The sequence below is a fragment of the Budorcas taxicolor genome, chromosome 1 (genome assembly GCF_023091745.1).
Source record: "Budorcas taxicolor isolate Tak-1 chromosome 1, Takin1.1, whole genome shotgun sequence".
NCBI lineage: Eukaryota > Metazoa > Chordata > Mammalia > Artiodactyla > Bovidae > Budorcas > Budorcas taxicolor.
Genome location: NC_068910.1, coordinates 196,372,017 through 196,393,129, shown reverse-complemented (window position 1 = coordinate 196,393,129; position 21,113 = coordinate 196,372,017). Strand labels below are relative to the sequence as shown.

Below are 21,113 nucleotides of genomic sequence, written 5' to 3'. Positions count from 1 at the left end.
AAAATTATTTATTGCTGGAACAAGATAGCATACAGTAGCAACCATATTTCTTTTTTGTTTACTTATATATGTGTGAGCCCTGAGAAATCTTATTTATATGAATAAGACGATGGAGATGGAAAGCATTTTGTTATAAATAAATGTCACTCAGGGTTTCAAACTCCTTTAACTTATATGCCACAAAATAATAGAATTATATATTATAAAAATTTATTTTCTTTGAGCTGTCAGCTGATAACTTGATTAGATCCTCCTTCAATTTGTTGAAGAAAGGATAGGAAACACCTTGCTTACAAAAAGTTTTGTAATCTAGTGATTCACCTCAGCACCCACACAAAATTATCAAATTCCTCCACCCCAATATACTCGCACCCTTTTTTGGTACACCATAGTAAGATTCAGGATGAGTGACAGGTGTGACTCTCTTTTGTAAGAAGGAAAAAGATAACCACAAAATAGTAGGTAGGACAGGATGCAAACCTGTCATTTAGCAGAAAAGAAATAAGAAAATCTTCATGTGCCTCTAGAGGTATACAAGCCTCAGGTCAAAGACCACTGTCTTGGGAGACGTTGTTGTTGGCCCGTATGAGACCTAGGATGTGGGAATGTCTCCCTCCTCAGTCCATAACCAACTTTTGAAATAAGAATTTTCTAAGAAAAAAGAGATCCCCTTCTTGCGTCTTGCCAAGTTGGCCTTTGCCTTGAAGATTCTTACCTTCGGAGGGTTCCTGCACATTGAGCTTTCTGTCTCTGTTTCATGACCCTACTTCAGTTCTGCTTCCTAACTATGGGCGCTCCACTGGTGGCTGTCATCCATAGATGAAAAATATCATGGGATGTCTTTCCTGTCTTTATCCTGGTTCACAGGGGCTGACCCCAGAAAAAGATTCATTATCTTTGGAGGAGTCATTATCTTGTTTTGAATCTACAGGAAAGGGGACAGGAAAGGACCCAGCAAGCTGGGGTCCTTGACACAATTTTCCCCATGAACATCCTTCTAGAGTCTTTCTCTCTCTCAGAAACCGCTCCCCACCCCCCACCACACACACACACACACACACACAGAGTTCAATTCAGTTCAGTCGCTCAGTCGTGTCCAACTCTTTGCGACCCCATGAATCGCAGCACGCCAGGCCTCCCTGTCCATCACCAACTCCCGGAGTTCACTCAAACTCATGTTCATCGAGTCAGTGATGCCATTCAGCCATCTCATCCTCTGTTGTCCCCTTCTCCTCCTGCCCCCAATCCCTGCCAGCATCAGAGTCTTTTTCAATGAGTCAACTCTTCGCATGAGGTGGCCAAAGTATTGGAGTTTCAGCTTTAGCATCAGTCCTTCCAATGAACACCCAGGACTGATCTCCTTCAGAATGGACTGGTTGGATCTCCTTGCAGTCCAAGGGACTCAAGCATGTGACAAAGACTGGAGATGTTTTAAACAGCAGGAAATCTATTTGGCAGGAGTGTGAAGAATGTGTTGAATGGCCCAAGACTAAAAGCAGTGAGATGACTTAGGAGACCATTATGGTTCATGCAAGAGATGCTAATGGCCTGAACTGAGGCAGGAACAGAGGCTCTTGGACAGAGGAAGCTGGTGGGCTGCAGCCCATAGGGTTGCAAAGATCCAGACATGACTGAGTGATTGAGCAACATTGCCCCATCAATGCCACTACCCCCCATCCCCTGTTTATTTCCTTCCTCAAAAAGCTAAACTTCTGACAAGAGTTTACCATTTCTGTCTCTAATTCCTCATGTTGCTTCTGCTTTTTCCATTTGACAGATCTTGATCTCTCAGGAATCTTCAGGCTATCTGATCAGAGGCCTTTTCTCATAGTAGTCTTTTGTAGATAATGCCAGGAAGCAACAGTAGGGAAAGTGAGAAAGAAAAAGGAACAGAGGCAACAAATGGTATCCTATCAAGTCAGTTACCACTGTGATTAGAACTTAATGCTGCACAGGAACTCCGGGAGTCAGGGCAGAATATGGGCTCAGAATTATCCTAAGGGGTGTGGAATCTGGAGTATTTATACACCAACTCTACTTAGTGATTGACTAAGGGCTGTTGCGCTGCAGCAAGGATAGGAAAGCACTACTTTCCTAGCACTTTCTTTTCTTTTTTTAAAAAAAAGTACTTATTTTTAATTGGAGGGTAATTGTTTTACAGTATAGTGTTGGTTTCTGCCATACATCAACATGAATCAGCCATAGGTAAACATATGTCCTCTCCTTCTTGAACCTCCCTCTCATCTCCTACCCCATCCAACTCCTCTAGGTTGTCACAGAGCACTGGGTTTGAGCTCCCTGAATTATACAGCAAATTCCCACTTGCTGTCTATTTTACCTATGGTGATATATGTTTCCATGCTCCTCTCTCAATTCGTCCCACCCTCTCCTTCCCCCACTGTGTCCACAAGTCTTTCTCTATGTCTGTCTCTCCATTGCTGCCCTGAAAATAGGTTAATCAGTACCATCTTCCTAGATTCCATGTATGTGCATTAATATGCTATATTTGTTTTTCTCTTTCTGACTTATTTCACTCTGTATAATAGGCTCTAGGTTCATCCACTTCACTAGAACTGACTCAAATACTTTCTTTTTATGGCTGAGTAATATTCCTTCATATATATATACCACAATTTCTTTATCTATCAATGGGCATCTAGGTTGCTTCCATCTCTTAGCTATTGTAAAGAGTGCTGCAGTGAACCCTGGGATACATGTGTCATTTTCAGTTATGATTTTCTCAGGGAATATGCACAGTGGTGGGATTGTTGGGTCATGTGGAAGCTTTATTCCTAGATTTTTAAGGACTCTCCATAGTGTTCAGTATGGAGATCAGTTTACAGTCCCACCAACAGTGCAAGAGGGTTCCCTTTTCTCCACACCCTTGCCAGCATCTCTTGTTTGTAGATTTTTTGATGATGGCCATTCTGACCAGTGTAAGGTGATACCTCATTGTAGTTTTCATTTGTATAGTTTTTTATTTGTTTTTTTTATTTGTATAGTTTTTTATTTATTTTTTTATTTGTATAGTTTTTATTTTTATAGTTTTTTCTCTAATAATGAGTGGTGTTGAAGTATTTTTTTTTCTTGCATTTCTGTCCTGGCACCCTAAGCAAGTTCTCATTCCCATCTTAGTCCTGTCTCCTTAAATAGCTGGTTTTCTTTCTTCTACCTCTTAAACAGTATTCAGTCCTCTGTTCTTTCTTCCTTTACACACTTACTTGATTGTTTTTCTATCCTCATTAACCTAATTCTTGCTTCTATGCAGATTACTCCCAGTGTGTTGAATGTAATTATGTTCAATGGCTTTGCTGTTGAGATCAAGATTTATTTAAAGGTCTTCAGGAAAAAATGACTTTGAATATCTTTTATAACTTAACAGACTGAAAAATCTATAAAAGTCTGCTGGGAGTCATTCAGGAATTACACTTCCCACTGACAGTGTGAGAAGCAGATTCAATATATGACTCAGCTTGCAATCAATGGAGCATTATGCTTCAAGGAAATTGGAAAGTTTCACACCAATTTAGAATTTGTCACTAAGTCTAGTCTGACTCTTTGTCCACAGAGAAGTGCAGCTCCCTACTGTCAAGGCCTGAGCTCCTGGGATCTTTGCCTATTTCCTGGGCAGAGCCATAATTAACAATTTTTGCTATCAAGAAAAGCAGCATGATGCATGTCCTCAAATTAAGCTAGCGTATGTGTGTCTGTGTGTGGGTGAGAGAGAGAGAGAGAGAAAGAGAGAAAGGGTGGTAGCAGTGAATAATGAAAGGTTGGGTGGCAGAGGTGAAGTCTGAGGGAAAAATAAAGGGATGGCTGGCAGGCAGGTCCTTAGCTCTGGCTCCATCCATCCCACTGGTTGCTCAGGATGTAGTGGAGAGGGGAATGAGTTTTAGACTTTTAAACAGGACTTAGTCTTCTACTATCATGATTTATAATTTTCTTTTGTCCTCAGTCTTTGACTTATATTTAAGAGTAGAGCACTGAAGGGAATCCCCTGGTGGTCCAATGCTTGAGACTCTGCACTTTCACTGCTGCGACCTGGGTTCAAGCCCTAGTTGGGGAGCTGAGATCCTGCAAGCCCTGTGACATGACCGAAAAAGGAAAAGAGTCAAGCGCTGAAAATCTGGCTGGAAGCGCTGAGCACACGGCAGGGGCTTTGTTCAAGAAGCCCCAGGAATTCTAATTCTTGATTGATTGATCAATTGTTAAAGTATATTTGTTGTGCAATATTGTATAAGTTACAAAAGAGTGATTCACAGTTTTTAAAGGTTATACTCCATTCATGGTTATTATAAAATATTGGCTTATGTTTCCCATGTCGTACAATATATCCTTGCAGCTTTTTTTCTAAACAATAGTTTGAATCTCTTATTCCCCTACCCCTGTGTTTCCTCTCCCCCTCCCCCTCTCCCCAGTGGTAACTGCTAGTTTGTTCTCTACACTTGTCAATCTGCTTCTTTTTGTTATATTCATTAGTTTGCTCTGTTATTTAGATTCTACACACAAGCGATATCATATGATATTTCTCTACGTGACTTATTTCACTTAGCATAATTCCCTCCAGGTCCATTCATGTTGCTGCAAATGGAAAAACCCCATTCTTTTTTTATGGTTGAGTAGTATTCCACATCTTCTTTATCCATTCATCTGTTGATGGACATTTAGGTTGCCTCCATATCTTGACTATTATAAATAACGCTGCTATGAACACTGGGGTGCATGTATCTTTTTTAATTAGCGCTTTTGGTTTTTGGATGTATACTCAGGAGTAGAATTGCTGGCTCATATGGTAATTCTGTTGGTGGGAATGTAAATTCACGCAGTCACTGTGAAAAACAGTATGGAGGTTTTTCACAGTGGCTGCACCAATTTACATTCCCACCAACAGTGTACAATAGCGTTCCCTTTTCGCAAGATCCTTGCCAACATTTGTTATTTGTGTTCTTTTTGATGATAGCCATTGTAACAGGTGTGAAGTGACATCTCGTTGTGGTTTTGATTTGCATTTTCCTGACACCTAGTGATATTGAACATCTTTTCATGTGCTCGCTGGCCATCTGCATTTCCTTTTTGAAAAAAATGTCTATTTAGTTCTTCTAACCACTTTTAAAATTGGGTTGTTTGTTTTTTTGATGTTGAGGTGTATGAGCTGTTTGTACATGATGGATATTAACTCTTTACTAGTCATATCATTTGCAAATATTTTCTACCATTCAGTAGGCTATCTTTTCATTTGTCAGCAGTTTCCTTTGATGTGCAAAAGGTTTCAAGTTTAATTAGGTCCTATTTGTCTATTTTTGCTTTTAGTTCCTTTGCTTTAGGAGATGAATCAAAAAAATATTGCTATGATTTACCTCAAAGAGTGTTCTGCCTATGTTTTTCTCCAGGATTTCTATGGTTTCTGGTCTTACATTTAGGTCTTTAACCTGTTTTGAGTTTATTTTTGTATGTGGTGTTAGAGAGTGTTCTAACTGAGTTTTTAAACATGGGGCTGTCCAGTTTTCCCATCACCACTTATGAAGAGGTTGTCTTTTCTCTATTGTATATTCTTGCTTCCTTTGTCATAGAGATTAATTGGCCATAAGTGCATGATTTACTTCTGGGATCTCTGTTCTGCTCTATTGATCTGTCTCTGCTTTTGTGCCAGTATCATACTATCTTGATAACTGTACCTTTGTAGCATAGTTTGAAGACAAGGAGCATGATGCCTCTAGCTCTGTTTTTCTTTTTCAAGATTGTTTTGGCTATTTGAGGTCTTTTGTGTTTCCATGTACATTTTTAAATTATTTGTTCTACTTTTGTAAAAAATGTCATTGGTATTTTGATAGGGATTGCATTGAAACTGTAGATTGCCTTGCGTAGTGTGGTCATTTTAATATTAATCTTTGCAATCCAAGAACATGGGGTATCCTTCTGTTTGTGCCATTTTCAAGTTTTTATATATTCTATCAAAATGTTTTTCATTTTTATTTTCCTTCTAGAAGCTTGAAGATGTTATGCTTGTCCCTGTGTGTGTATCTGTGTGCACTCAGTATTGTCAGACTCTTTGTGACCCCGTGGACTATAGCCTGCCTCTTCTGTCCATGGGACTTCCAGGCAAGAATACTGGAGTGGGTTGCCACTTCCTTCTCCAAGGCATCTTCCCAACCAAGGGATAAAACCTGCATCTTTTGCATCTCCTGCTTTGGCAGGCAGATTCTTTACTAACTGTGCCACATGGGAACCCCCAAGGGTTATGAAATTTCACTAAGATATGCCTTCATGTGGGCCTATTTTAGAGAGAGTGTTGGGTACTATATAGGCTCTTTCAATTTGCAAACTCTAGGATATCATCCTGAATCATTTTAAGGATTATTTCCTCACCTGTTTTCTCTGTTCTATTTTTCTGGACTCTTTATTTGGAAGTTGTACTTCCAGAATCGGTCTTCCCATTGTCTTACGTTTTCTATCCAATATTCCATCCTCTTGTCCTTTTGTTTCACATCATGGGGCACTATTCTCTTCTATCTCTTTACTAACTTGAGAAAAAGGCTTTCAGGATTTCTGTGGTGGCACAGTGGATAAGACTCCACCTGCCAATGCATGGTGCATGGGTTTGATCCCTGGTCCAGAAAGATCCCACAAGCCTCAGAGGAACTGAACCTGTGTGCTGTAATTACTGATCCTGAGTTCTAGAGCCTGTGCTCTACGACAGGGGAAGCCACCTCAATAACAAGCCCGCACACCTAGAGAGTAGCCCCAGATCGCCACAACTAGAGAAAACCCTGGAACAGCAATGAAGACCCAGCACAACCAAACATAAATAAACAATAATTCAAAAATTTTTATTACTATGTTTTAAATTTTCAAAGGCTCCCTTTGTGTTCTATGAGTATTCCTTTTTATAAATATACTTTCTTTCTTTCTTTGCTGTAATATTGTGCTCTCTGACAATTTGGGTTATTAAAAAAATTTTTTTTTCCTCCCTAGATAGACTCTGTTTCCTCAAAATTATCTCTGTTTCTTCTGGTCTCTCTGAGGCTTTCCTCAGATGTGTGGTGATCTTTGACCTCTGCTCATATTTAAGGATAGGGCATAAAAAGCTGATTGGATGCTCTCAGAGCATAGATTGTGGCCTGTCGGTTGTTTATTTCACTGTACAGAGGTCTAGCATGGCCAATGGCTAGCAAGTCCTTATGTCAGAATTTTGAAGTCTCTCTCTTGAGCATCAGAATATGCAGAGAAGGCTCTTCCAGGGTCTTGGATGGTACAGGCCTGGCTGCCATTATTCTGGGAGTTAAAATGTAGAAGAGGCCCAGTGGTTTTAACATTCAGTATGTTTGTCCTTTTCATTATAGGGGACTGGAATACAAAAGTAGGAAGTCAAGAAACACCTGGAGTAACAGGCAAATTTGGCCTTGGAATGCAGAATGAAGCAGGGCAAAGACTAATAGAGTTTTGCCAAGAAAATGCACTGGTCATAGCAAACACCCTCTTCCAACAACACAAGAGAAGACTCTACACATGGACATCACCAGATGGTCAACACTGAAATCAGATTGATTATATTCTTTGCAGCCAAAGATGGAGAAGCTCTATACAGAAAACAAAAACAAGACCAGGAGCTGACTGTGGCTCAGATCATGAACTCCTTATTACCAAATTCAGATTCAAATTGAAGAAAGTAGGGAAAACCGCTAGACCATTCAGGTATGACCTAAATCAAATCTCTGATGATTATACAGTAGAAGTGAGAAATAGATTGAAGGGCCTAGATCTGATAGAGTGCCTGATGAACTATGGACTGAGGTTCATGACATTGTATAGGAGACAGGGATCAAGACCATCCCCATGGAAAAGAAATGCAAAAAAGCAAAATGGCTGTCTGGGGAGGACTTACAAATAGCTGTGAAAAGAAGAGAAGAACTTATGACCAACCTAGATAGCATATTAAAAAGCAGAGACATTACTTTGTCGACTAAGGTCCGTCTAGTCAAGGCTACGGTTTTTCCTGTGGTCATGTACGGATGTGAGAGTTGGACTGTGAAGAAGCCTGAGTGCAGAAGAATGGATGCTTTGAAACTGTGGTGTTGGAGAAGACTCTTGAGAGTCCCTTGGACTGCAAGGAGATCCAACCAGTCCATTCTGAAGGAGATCAGCCCTGGGATATCTTTGGAAGGAATGATGCTAAAGCTGAAACCCCAATACTTTGGCCACCTCATGCGAAGTGTTGACTCATTGGAAAAGACTCTGATGCTGGGAGAGATTAGGGGCAGGAGGAGAAGAGGACGACAGAGGATGAGATGGCTGGATGGCATCACTGACTCGATGGATGTGAGTCTGAGTGAACTCCGGGAGTTGGTGATGGACAGGGAGGCCTGGCGTGCTGTGATTCATGGGGTCGCAAAGAGCTGACACGACTGAGAGACTGAACTGAACTGATGTGAACATTCACACCCTCCTGCTTTCCACATGGCTCTCCCTACCCTCAGTTAGGCCTGATGTCCTCCAGTTCAAGGACCCTCAGATTTCCCTTCTCCTGAGAGCATTCCGCTTTGCTCTCAGAGGGAAGGCCTCTAGTCTCCTACTATAGTGCGGAAGAGGTGGTTTCCTTGCTGTGTGAACTGGGAGAGGAATCTGGGGAACTGACAACTTCTTAAAAGAACTTTCAATCAACCCATTTTATCTCTATCCCTTACTTTAGCCCCACTTTACTGATACCTAGTGCTGCCAGTTCATGAGCTTTGGGGTTTTGCAGTGTAAATTGGGCTGCTTCTTGTTTTCCACCATCACTGATTTAAGATTCTGTTTACTAGAGTCTTTGAAACCAGCTACTGGTTGTTTAGGCATTTTCTAACTTTCTGAATTCAGATAAAATTCAGTTGTTGTCTCCTCATCTTTTATCTTGGTCTTTGTAGATACATATTTTAAAAAATAAAATAAGTGAATTGAAAGAGACATGTGTACCCCAATGTTCATTGCAGCACTGTTTACAATAGCCAGGACATGGAAGCAACCTCGATGTCCGTCAGCAGATGAATGGATAAGAAAGCTGTGGTTCATATACACAATGGAGTATTACTCAGCCATTAAAAAGAATACATTTGAGTCAGTTCTAATGAGGTGGATGATACTGTAGCTGATTATACAGAGTGAAGTAAGCCAGAAAGAAAAACACTAATACAGTATACTAATGCATATATATGGAATTTAGAAAGATGGTAACGATAACCCTGTATGTGAGACAGCAAAAGAGACACAGATGTATAGAACAGACTTTTGGACTCTGTGGGAGAGGGAGAGGGTGGGATGATTTGGGAGAATGGCATTGAAACATGTATACTCTCATGTAAGAAATGAATCGCCAGTCTAGGTTCGAAACAGGATACAGGATGCTTGGGGCTGGTGCATCGGGATGACCCAGAGAGATGATATGGGGAGGGTGGTGGGAGGGGGATTTAGGACTGGGAACTCATGTACACCTGTGGTGGATTCATGTCAATGTATGGCAAAACCAATACAGTATTGTAAAGTAAAAAAAAAAAAAAAAAAATTAAATGGGGGAAAATAGATGTTCCGTCATCCTCTCTGAGGGATCAAGAGGAAAATAATAATAATAATAATAGTAAATAAATAAATCTTTCCTGAACTTCCCTGGTGGTCCAGTGGTTAAGTATTTGCCAGCCAAAGCAGGGGACACAGGTTCAATACCTGGTTCGCTCCCTAGTCCGGGAGGATTCCACATGCTGCAGGATACATGTTTGAGCACCACGACTCCTGACTCCATGCACCTAGAGGCCATGCTGAGCAACAAGAAAAGTAACAGCAATGAGAAGCCCGAACACCGCAGCTAGAGAGTAGCCCACTCACTACAACTAGACAAAGCCTGTAAGCAGCAATGATGACCCAGCACAGCCAAAAATAAATAAAACCAAAACACACAAAACAGAAAAACTCTTTCCTACTTGTTTTAGTGAGATTTTTGAGGGAGTAGAAGTGAAGAAGCACAAGCTGGAATCACGATTGCCGGGAGAAATTTCAGTAACCTCAGATATGCAGATGACACCACCCTTATGGCAGAAAGTGAAGAGGAACTAAAATGCCTCTTGATGAAAGTGAAAGAGGAGAGTGAACAAGTTGGCTTAAAGCTCAACATTCAGAAAACGAAGATCATGGCATCTGGTCCCATCACTTCATGGGAAATAGGTGGGGAAACAGTGGAAACAGTGGCAGACTTTTCTGGGGCTCCAAAATCACTGCAGATGGTGACTGCAGTCATGAAATTAAAAGATGCTTACCCCTTGGAAGGAAAATTATGACCAACCTAGATAGCATATTCAAAAGCAGAGACATTACTTTGCCAACAAAGGTCCGTCTAGTCAAGGCTATGGTTTTTCCAGTGGTGATGTATGGATGTGAGAGTTGGACTGTGAAGAAGCCTGAGCACCGAAGAATTGATGCTTTTGAACTGTGGTTTTGGAGCAGACTCTTGAGAGTCCCTTGGACTGCAAGGAGATCCAACCAGTCCATCCTAAAGATCAGTCCTGGGTGTTCTTTGGAAGGACTGATGCTAAAGCTGAAACTCCAATACTTTGGCCACCTCATGTAAAGAGTTGACTCATTGGAAAAGACTCTGATGCTGGGAGGGATTGGGGGCAGGAGGAGAAGGGGACGACAGAGGATGAGATGACTGGATGGCATCACCGACTCGATGGACATGAGTGTGAGTGAACTCTGGGAGTTGGTGATGGACAGGGAGGCCTGACGTGCTGCAATTCATGGGGTGCAAAGAGTCAGACACGACTGAGCGACTGAAATGAACTGAACTGAACTGAACTGAAAGGTTACTTCAAACTTTCCAATTGTCATCCTAATTTAGGTGTCATGGGACAATACCTTGGATGTTTCCCCCCTAGTTAGGGCCCTCCTCTAGGAAATAGAGCTGGTGGGAGAGAGCACTGGGTCCCTGGAGGAGCTTCAGAAGAAGGAAATCCTATGTATCTAGAATACTCAACCTCTCCCCAGGCCAAAGGGCATGGAGAGTTAAATGCACACAGAGGCTCCGAGGCTCACTAGAGACTCAGGAGGGTCAGGACCTGCACAGGAGCTTTTCCTCCACCATCTTCATCACCTTGCGGTACCCTGTCTACTCCCCACCTCTTCCTTAATCCCTTCAGCCTGAATGAGTGTTTCTTAGTATCTTTCCTGTTGTAGAAAAAATAAGAACTCTTTATTGGTAACTTCTCATCTGTGACCTGTAAAAAACAAAATCAATTTCTTTGAACATTTTAGAATGCTGCAGGTGAAGAGAGCTTAGAGAACATCAAATTTAATCGTGCTCTTTAGAGCTAAGGAACTGGTAGGTCCAGAGGGGTTAATTGATTTGCTCAAGGTCACACAGTTGCAAGGCAGCAGAGCTAACAATAGAACTCGGGCCATCCTCCCCCGACCAGTCAGGAGCTCGTGCCCAACGCCACCTGCCGTGTGGGCAGACTGCCAATCTGCGTGTCCACATCTCCTTAAAAATCTTTAAAGTGTTTCATAAACTACCTCACAGCTGAAGCAAAGTTTGCTCTAATTTTTTATCACATTGGTTATTATTACATATGGTATTAAATACCCTGTGTGAGCAGTTATATCTCCAGTTCTAAAGTGAAAAAGTCTTTGAGGATTAATGGAGCGAGAAGAGAGAGGTTATTTTGCATATAGAAAATTTGGTGACAGGCTGGTTATTGTTTTTCACCTGTGTTTAGAGAGGCCTCAGAGGGGAGGAAAAGTGAAATGGCAGAGGGCAAAGGCAGGAAGCCCGGGGTGAGTCCCCTCCACCCCCACTGCCGTTGGTCTTGGGTCCTGATGACCCTCTCCCAACAGACCGCTTCTTTTTCTTTGTATTTTCACAGTCAAACTGAAGCAGAAAGACCCATATATTGCAGATATTATTAATATTATACATAATAATAAGCAATATGATAAAAATTAGAGCAAACTCTGTTCAGTCGTAGGTGATTCATGAACCATTTTAATGATTTTTTAAGGAGATGTGGACATGTAGACTAGCAGCTTGCCCACATAGCCAGGGGTATTGGGCAAAGGCTCCTGTTTCTCATAAAGCCCCAAGGGTTCAAACAAAGTCCTCTCTGTCCTAGGGCAAGGACAGAGACTGAAGACAGAAGTGGGCTAGGATGCCTAGGAAATAGGTGAATTTTGTGTATCAAATGCAGGCACTAGGATATTATTTCAGAGAAGGCAATGGCACCCCACTCCAGTACTCTTGCCTAGAAAATCCCATGGACGGAGGAGCCTGGTAGGCTGCAGTCCATGAGGTCGCTAAGTCGGACACAACTGAGCAACTTCACTTTCACTTTTCACTTTTCACTTTCATGCATTGGAGAAGGACATGGCAACCCACTCCAGTGTTCTTGCCTGGAGAGTCCCAGGGACGGAGGAGCCTGGTGGGCTGCTGTCCACGGGGTCGCACAGAGTTGGACACGACTGAAGCGACTTAGCAGCAGCAGCAGCAGCAGCAGCAGCAGCAGCAGGATATTATTTTAAAAGAAATTTCCCCAAGCAAGAAGCAGGAGACAAAAAGGATCTGTACTATGAGGAAGAGTTGTAAAGATTAGGTTGTTTCTGTTTTACAATTTTTTTTTTTTTTTTTAGTTTGATAAATGCTTGTTGAGCAGCAAGTCAAATCAAATCTGGTAGACACTGGTGGTGGCCCAGATCACTGTCATTGTTCACCCAACACATGTTTCCCTTTTTCCTGGTTAATGATATCTACTGCTCATTCCCATGATCCATGGGCTTCAGGGGAACTTGATACCCATCTTCTGCTTTAGGGATGGAATATTTCACATGGGATGTGGTGTTTAACTTAAGCTAAAAGGTATCATCTCAATCACCACAATGATTGGATTGGGGAAGGACAAATACGACCCTGGCTAAAGCTCAAGATTTTGGTTCAAAAGTGGAAGAGAGAATGTGCTCTTCTTTCCTGCAAGTGAACAAGAAAGCCTGTGGGTCCTGGAGACTCAGACAGTCTCCTGGAGCTTCTGGAAACCATGAGGGGAGAAACCTGACAAACACAGAACCAACAACGAACATGTAGATTTGAGAAGCAGGGAGAAACTGAGTACCAATTCCATCATTTCAGCATTCGGTTAAAGCCTGGCCTGAAACTCTGGACTGTCCAGTTAAATGAGCAATTATATCTCTTGATTGCCTAAATCAGTCCATTTAATTTAATTTTAAAAAACACACAGAGGAGGAGTCAAGATGGCGGAATAGGAGGACCCAGAACTCCTTTCTCCTCACAGCTACATCAAGAGTCCAGTTCAGTTCACTCAGTCGTGTCTGACTCTTTGTGACCCCATGGGCTACAGCATGCCAGCCTTCCCTGTCATTACCAATACCTGGAGCTTGCTTTAACTCAGGTGCATCGAGTCAGCGATGGCATCCAGCCATCTCATCCTCCGTCATCCCCTTCTCCTCCTGCCTTCAGTCTTTCCTAGCATCACGGTCTTTTCTAGTGAGTCAGTTCTTCACATCAGGTGGCCAAAGTATGGAGTTTCACGTTCAGCATCAGTCCTTCCAGTGAATATTCAGGATTGATTTCCTTTAGGATTAACTTGTTTGATCTCCTTGCAGTCCAAGGGACTCTCAAGAGTCTTGTCCAACACCACAGTAAAAAGCACCAATTCTTCAGTGGTCCATTCTTTATGGTTCAATTCTCACATCCATGTATGTCTACTGGAAAAACCATAGCTTTCAGCAAAGTAATGTCTCTGCTTTTTAATATGCTCTCTAGGTTTGTCATAGCTTTTCTTCCAAGGACTCTACACATGGACATCAGCAGATGGTCATTATCAAAATCAGATTGATTATATTCTTTGCAGCCGAAGATGGAGAAGCTCTATACAGTCAGCAAAAATAAGACCAGGAGCTGACTGTGACTCAGATCATGAACTCCTTATTGCTAAATTCAGACTTAAATTGAAGAAACTAGGGGAAAACCACTAGACCATTCACGTATGACCTGGATGAAATCCCTTACGATTATACAGTGGAAGTGACAAATAGATTCAAGGGGTTAGATCTGATAGATAGAGTGCCTGAAGAACTATGGGTGGAGGTTCGTAACATTGTACAGGAGGCAGTGATCAAGACCATCTCCAAGAAAAAGAAATGCAAAAAGGCTAAATGGTTGTCTGAGGAGGCCTTACAAATAGCTGAGAAAAGAAGAGAAGCTAAAGGTAAAGGAGAAAAGGAAAGCTATTCCCATCTGAATGCACAGTTGCAAAGAATAACAAGGAAAGATATGAAACCCTTCCTCAGTGATCAGTGCAAAGAAATAGAGGAAAATAATAGAATGGGGAAGACTAGAGTTCTCTTCAAGAAAATTAGAGATACCAAGGGAACATTTCTTGCAAAGATGGGCACAATAAAGAACAGAAATGGTATGGACCTAACAGAAGCAGAAGATATTAAGAAGAGGTGGCAAGAATACACAGAAGAACTATAAAAAAAAGATCTTTCTTCATGACCCAGATAACCATGATGGTGTTATCACTCACCTAGAGCCAGACATCTTGGAATACAAAGTCAAGTGGGCCTTAGGAAGCATCACTACAAACAAAGCTAATAGAGGTGACGGAATTCCAGTTGAGCTGTTTCAAATCCTAAAAGATGATGCTGTGAAAGTGATGCACTCAATATACCAGCAAATTTGGAAAATCCAAAAGTGGCCATAGGACTGGAAAAGGTCAGTTTTCATTCCAATCCCAAAGAAAGGCAATGTCAGAGAATGTTCAGACTACCGCGTATCAAGAGTACATCTACAAATGGAACAGTTCTCCCAGAGCACCTGCTGAGCATTAGTGGAAGGCTTCAGGCCCCTAAAAGGACAAGAAAAATCTCTTCACAACTAGATACGAAAAGGAAAAAAGGAAAGCAGGAATCAAAAAATGGACCAGCAACTCTGGCAGGAAGCTGAAAGCGAGAAGAGATTTTCCCAATCAGAAAAACCCCCTCATGGTGGGGAAATCAGCTGAGACGGAAAGGGGTGTTTGGGGGATTGAAGGAGAACATAGTGGATGTTCTGTGGAAGGCAGGACAGGGTAAGAACTGTGCACATGGGGCATGCCACAGCCCTGCCCACCCTGGCCTGAGTAGTGTGTCTCATTGCAGCGGGGCTGGGTGCTGGAAAGTGGGGGTCTGGAGTGCAGACTCAGGGAGGAGACAGCTGTTGGCTGTGAAAAGATAGCCTGAAACTCCAGTACTTTGGCCACCTCATGCGAAGACTTGACTCACTGGAAAAGACTCTGATGCTGGGAGGGATTGGGGGCAGGAGGAGAAGGGGACGACAGAGGATGAGATGGCTGGATGGCATCACGGACTCGATGGACGTGAGTCTGAGTGAACTCTGGGAGTTGGTGATGGACAGGGAGGCCTGGCGTGCTGCGAATCATGGGGTCGCAAAGAGTCGGACACGACTGAGTGACTGAACTGAACTGAACTGAACTGAAGGGACAGGAGTAAAATAATATGCAATGTGTTCTTCTCTTTTGCATTTCCATGTATATGACCTTCTCTCTAGTCCTTCAAAGTTAGCTACTAACCATGAGAGTGGGGATGATTAGGACTCCTGAAAAAGGAATTTAATGAGAAAAAAAATAGAGTCAAAGTTCAGTTTGCTACTTGAGTGCAGAAAGGAGAAGAAAGTGAGAGTAAGAGTGAAGAGGTAGACTCTTGTACTGCGACCTTAGTCTTCGAAGCAGAAATTCCAAGGCTGCGGGGAAGCCAAGAGTGGAAAGAGCTTCAATTCCACTCCTGATGTGAATGATGGAGGAGGAAGCCTCACAGGTGGCTTTGCACCAACACAGGATGGCAAAGCAGAGGGAAAGTGAGTGTGCATCAAGGCAGAAAAGTGGGGCTGAGGTGACACCCTTGACTCTTCTCATACTCTTGTAGAGTGTGGAAGGGATCCAGAGGCTCCTGCCTGCACTGTGAGGGATATGGAAAGTAACTGATGATGCAAGTTTGTCTGACCAGAAGGTCACCATGGTGGCAGCAAAGTGACCTTGTGGCCCAAAGATGCTTGCAGATTTCTTAGGCTAGAAATCCTCTGGAAGTCACAGCCAGACATCAAGGGGATCTGTAGTGCCAGTAGGAAGCAATCAAGACCAGAGATGACTTCCCTGCTGCATCTCCTTTACTCTCCCTACTGATGAGTCCTCATGTGATTTTTAATTTTTTATTTGTTCACATCTTATGCTCTACAGGTTCTATGACGGGATTATGGATGTCTTTGACAGAGTGCTTATGTATTTGCATTTTGTAACTTAATTTTTAAAAAATTATGGCAAATATTCATAAGATGCATTTACCATTTTAACTATTTTAAAGTGTACGTATCTATTCCTGGTCAGGGAACTAAGATCCTACGTGCCATGGAGCAATTAAGCCTGTGCACCACAACTGCTGAGCCCACGCGCTTTGCAGCCCACGCCACAACTAGAGAAAAGCCTGAGTGCCACAGTGAAAGATCCCACATGCTGCAATTAAGACTCATTGCAGCAAAATAAAATAAGTTAAAAATTAAAAAAATTAAGTGTATGATTCTACGTTGGCAGACATTCTCTGATATAAATTGTACCAATGTTTTCTTAGGTCAGTCTCCCAAAGCATTAGAAATAAAAATGAAAATAAACAAATGGGACCTAATCAAAGGTACAAGCTTCTACACAGCAAAGGAAACCATAAGAAAGAAAAATGAAAAAAGACAACATACAGAATGGGAGAAAATATTTGCAAATGATGTGACCGACAAGGGCTTAATTTCCAAAATATAAAATCATACAACTCGACAACAAAGAAATAACCCAATCAAAACATGGGCAGAAGACCTAAAGAGAAATTTCTCCAAAGAAGGATTGCAGATAGCCAATAGGCACATGAAAATGTACTCATTGTTAATTATTAAAGAACTGCCAATCAAAACTTCAATGAAGTACTGTCACAAGACAGGAGACCCCTTCCAGGGCCCAAGGGTGGGCTCTTTTCTAATGCTCAGAAATGACTTGTGTGAAGAGAAACACATTGACAAAGCAAGAGACTTTATTGGGAAGGGGTGCCTGGGTAGAGAGCAGCAGGTTAAGAGAACACAAGAGAACTTCTCTGCTACAAAGCTTGCAGTCTCAGGTTTTATGGTGATGGGGTTAGTTTCCAGGTTGTCTCTGGCCCATCTTTCTCACTCAGAGTTCTTCCTGGTGGCACACGCATCATTCAGCAAAGATGGATTCCAGCAAGGAGAATTCTGGGAGGTTTGTAGGACATAGGAACTGGTGCCCCTCTCTTCTTTTGACCTTTGCAGAATTCTTCTTGTTGGTGGTAGCTTGCTAATTCTGAGTTCCTTACCAGGACCTCCTGTTGTAAGACAGCTTCTGTAAGAAGCTACTATCTTGCCTGGCCAGGGTGGGTCAGTCAGTGGTTTCCCTAACAGTATCACCTCTTGCCAGTCAGAATGGTCATCATTAAAAAGTCTACAAAAAACAAATACTGGAGATGGTGTGGAGAAAAAGGAACCCTCCTACACTGTTGGTGGGAATGTAAGTTGATGTAGCCATGGTGGAAAACAGTATGGAGGTTCCTCAGAAAACTGATCCAGAAAATATGATCTGAAAATATGATCCAGTAATCCCACTTTTGGACATATATCCAGGCAAGCTGTAATTCCAAAAGATATATGCTCCCTTATGTTCATAGCAGCACTAGTCACAAAGGCCAAGACATGAAAACACCCTAAATGTCCACTGACAGATGAATGAATAATGAAAATGTGGTACATATATACCATGGAATATTGCTCAGCCATAAAAAAGAGTGAAATTGGGTCATTTGTAGAGACATGGATAGGCCTAGGGCTTCCCTGATAGCTCGGTTGGTAAACAATCCGCCTGCAATGCAGGAGACCCCAGTTCAATTCCTGGGTCAGAAAGATCCACTGGAGAAGGGATAGGCTACCCACTCCAGTATTCTTGGGCTTCTCTTGTGGCTCAGCTGGTAAACAATCTGCCTGCAATGTGGGAGACCTGGATTCCATCCCTGGGTTGGGAAGATCCCCTGGAGAAGGGAAAGGCTGCCCACTCCAGTATTCTGGCCTGGAGAATTCCATAGACTGTATAGTCTATGGGGTTGCAAAGAGTTGGACACAACTGAGTGACTTTCACTTTCACGGATGGACCTAAAGACGGTCATACAGACTGAAGTAAGTCAGAAAGAGAAGAGCAGATATCATATATTAATGTATTTATGTGGATTCTGAAAAAAAAAACTGATATAGACAATCTTATTCACAAAGCAGAAATAGAGACACAGACATAGAGAATAAATGTATGGATACCAAGGGGGAATTCTCCAAGCTACGCTTCAACAATACGTGAACTGTGAACTTCCAGATGTTCAAGCTGGTTTTAGAAAAAGCAGAGGAACCAGAGATCAAACTGCCACATCCACTGCATCATCAAAAAAGCAAGAGAGTTCCAGAAAAACATCTATTTCTGCTTTATTGACTATGCCATAGCCTTTGACTGTGTGGATCACTGTGGAAAATTCTTCAAGAGATGGGAATACCAGACCACCTGACCTGCCTCTTGAGAAATCTGTATGCAGGTCAGGAAGCAACAGTTAGAACTGGACATGGAACAACAGACTGGTTCCAAATAGGAAAAGGAATATGTCAAGGCTGTATATTGTCACAATGCTTATTTAGCTTATATGCAGAGTACATCATGAGAAATGCTGGGCTGGAAGAAGCACAAGCTGGAATCAAGATTGCTGGGAGAAATATCAATAACCTCAGATATGCAGATGACACCACCTTTATGGCAGAAAACGAAGAAAAACTAAAGAGCCTCTTGATGAAAGTGATAGAAGAGAGTGAAAAAGTTGGCTTAAAGCTCAACATTCAGAAAACAAAGATCGTGGCATCCAGTCCCATCACTTTATGGCAAATAGATGAAGAAACAGTGGAAACAGTGGCAGACTTTATTTTGGGGGCTCCCAAATCACTGCAGATGGTGACTGCAGCCATGAAATTTAAAGACGCTTACTCCTTGGAAGAAAATTTATGACCAACCTAGACAGCATATTATAAAGTAGAGACATTACTGTGTCAACAAAAGTCCATCTAGTCAAGGCTGTGGTTTTTCCAGTAGTCATGTATGGATGTGAGAGTTGGACTATAAAGAAAGCTGAGCACTGAAAAATGGATGCTTTTGAATTGTGGTGTTGGAGAAGACTCTTGAGAGTCCCTTGGACTGCAAGGAGATCCAACTAGTCCATCCTAAAGGAGATCAGTCCTAAATATTCATTGGAAGGACTGATGTTGAAGCTGAAACTCCAATACTTTGGCCACCTGATGCAAAGAGCTGACTCATTTGAAAAGCCCCTGATGCTGGGAAAGATTGAAGGCAGAAGGAGAAGGGGACGACAGAGGATGAGATGTTTGGATGGCATCACCAACCCAATGGACATGAGTTTGAGTAAACCCTGGGAGTTGGTGATGGACAGGGAGGCCTGGCGTGCTGCAGTTCATGGGGTTGCAAAGAGTTGGACACAACTGAGCGACTGAACTGAACCAAGGGAGAAAGGGGTGGTGGTGAAATGAATTGGGAGATTGGGATTGATAAATATACACTATTGATACTATGTATAAAATAGATAACTAATGAGATCCTCCTGTATAGCACAGGGAATGCTCCACAGTGACCTAAATGGGAACGAAAACCAAACAAGAGGAAATATATGTATGTATGTATACATGTACATACATACATATGTATAGCTGATTCATATTGCTGTATGGTCGACACTAACACAACGTTGTAAAACAACTATACTCCAATAATTTTTTTTAACATACAGGTACCCCTGTGTTCATAGCAGCACTATTTACAATAACCAAGTTATGGAAAAGACCTAAATGTCCATTGACAGATGGATGAAGAAAATATGGTAGATATATACGATGGAATATTTTGTATGGGTTACTCTCTTAACAGTGAACTCCAGGTCACAACACAGTAACTGTCAGTTCAGCTAAACCAAGGTTTCTGAAGACAAGAGCTTCTCCACCAAAGCAGGTTATAAATAAATTTTGAATGGAACCTAGTATCACCCTGAAGGAATTCTAACTCCACACTGTTGGGGTAGTTCACCAAAATGGCTTCAGAGTAGACTAACCTTACACAGCACATTTTTAAAAAGACACACTTATTCAGCATTATGAGCAGACTATTACATTTAGCAATTGACAACATGGGTGCAAAAGAAAAAATCTACATTAAAATCCTTTGTTGGAATGTTTTACACTTTGCACAGAACAGAAACTAAAACAACCTGTTATACAATTAGTTACAAATACAATCCTCGAGTTTTTTTGCCCATACACATGCTGCTGCTGCTGCTGCTGCTGCTGCTGCTAAGTCGCTTCAGTCATGTCCGACTCTGTGCGACCCCATAGACGGAAGCCCACCAGATTCCTCCTGTCCCTGGGATTCTCTAGGCAAGAACACTGGAGTGGGTTGCCATTTCCTTTTCCAATGCGTGAAAGTGAAAAGTGAAAGTGAATTTGCTCAGTCGTGTCCGACTCTTCGCGACCCCGTGGACTGCAGCCTACCAGGCTCCTCCGTCCATGGAATTTTCCAGGCAAGAGTACTGGAGTGGGGTGCCATTGCCTTCTCCCCATACACATGAGTATTGTCTAAAACATGCTTTCTTTGTAGCAGCTAGGCCCTGCCATCATTATGCTTGCCTGAAAGTTCACAAATCAGCTGTAACCTGTGGCCTCCCTGTCACTTCTCTGGCTCTCCTCTCCTGCTAACCTTTGTTTCCTGGCAGTAATTAAAACTTTCTGTCACGGCCATAGTAACTCGTGGTTTGGGGCTTCCCTGGTGGCTCAGACAGTAAACTGTCTGCCTAAAATGCGAGAGACCTGGGTTCGATTCCTGGGTGGGGAAGATCCCCTGGAGAAGGAAATAGCAATCCACTCCAGCACGCTTGTCTGGAAAATCCCATGGACGGAGGAGCCTGATAGGCTACAGTCGATGGGGTCGCAAAGAGTCAGACTCGAC

General features: G+C 42.2%; 1 pseudogene; it reads right to left on the bottom strand.

Moving 5' to 3' along the window:
* LOC128053160 (heterogeneous nuclear ribonucleoprotein A1-like) overlaps positions 1 to 21,113 on the bottom strand; it is an 80,330-nt pseudogene that overhangs the window by 56,061 nt on the left and 3,156 nt on the right.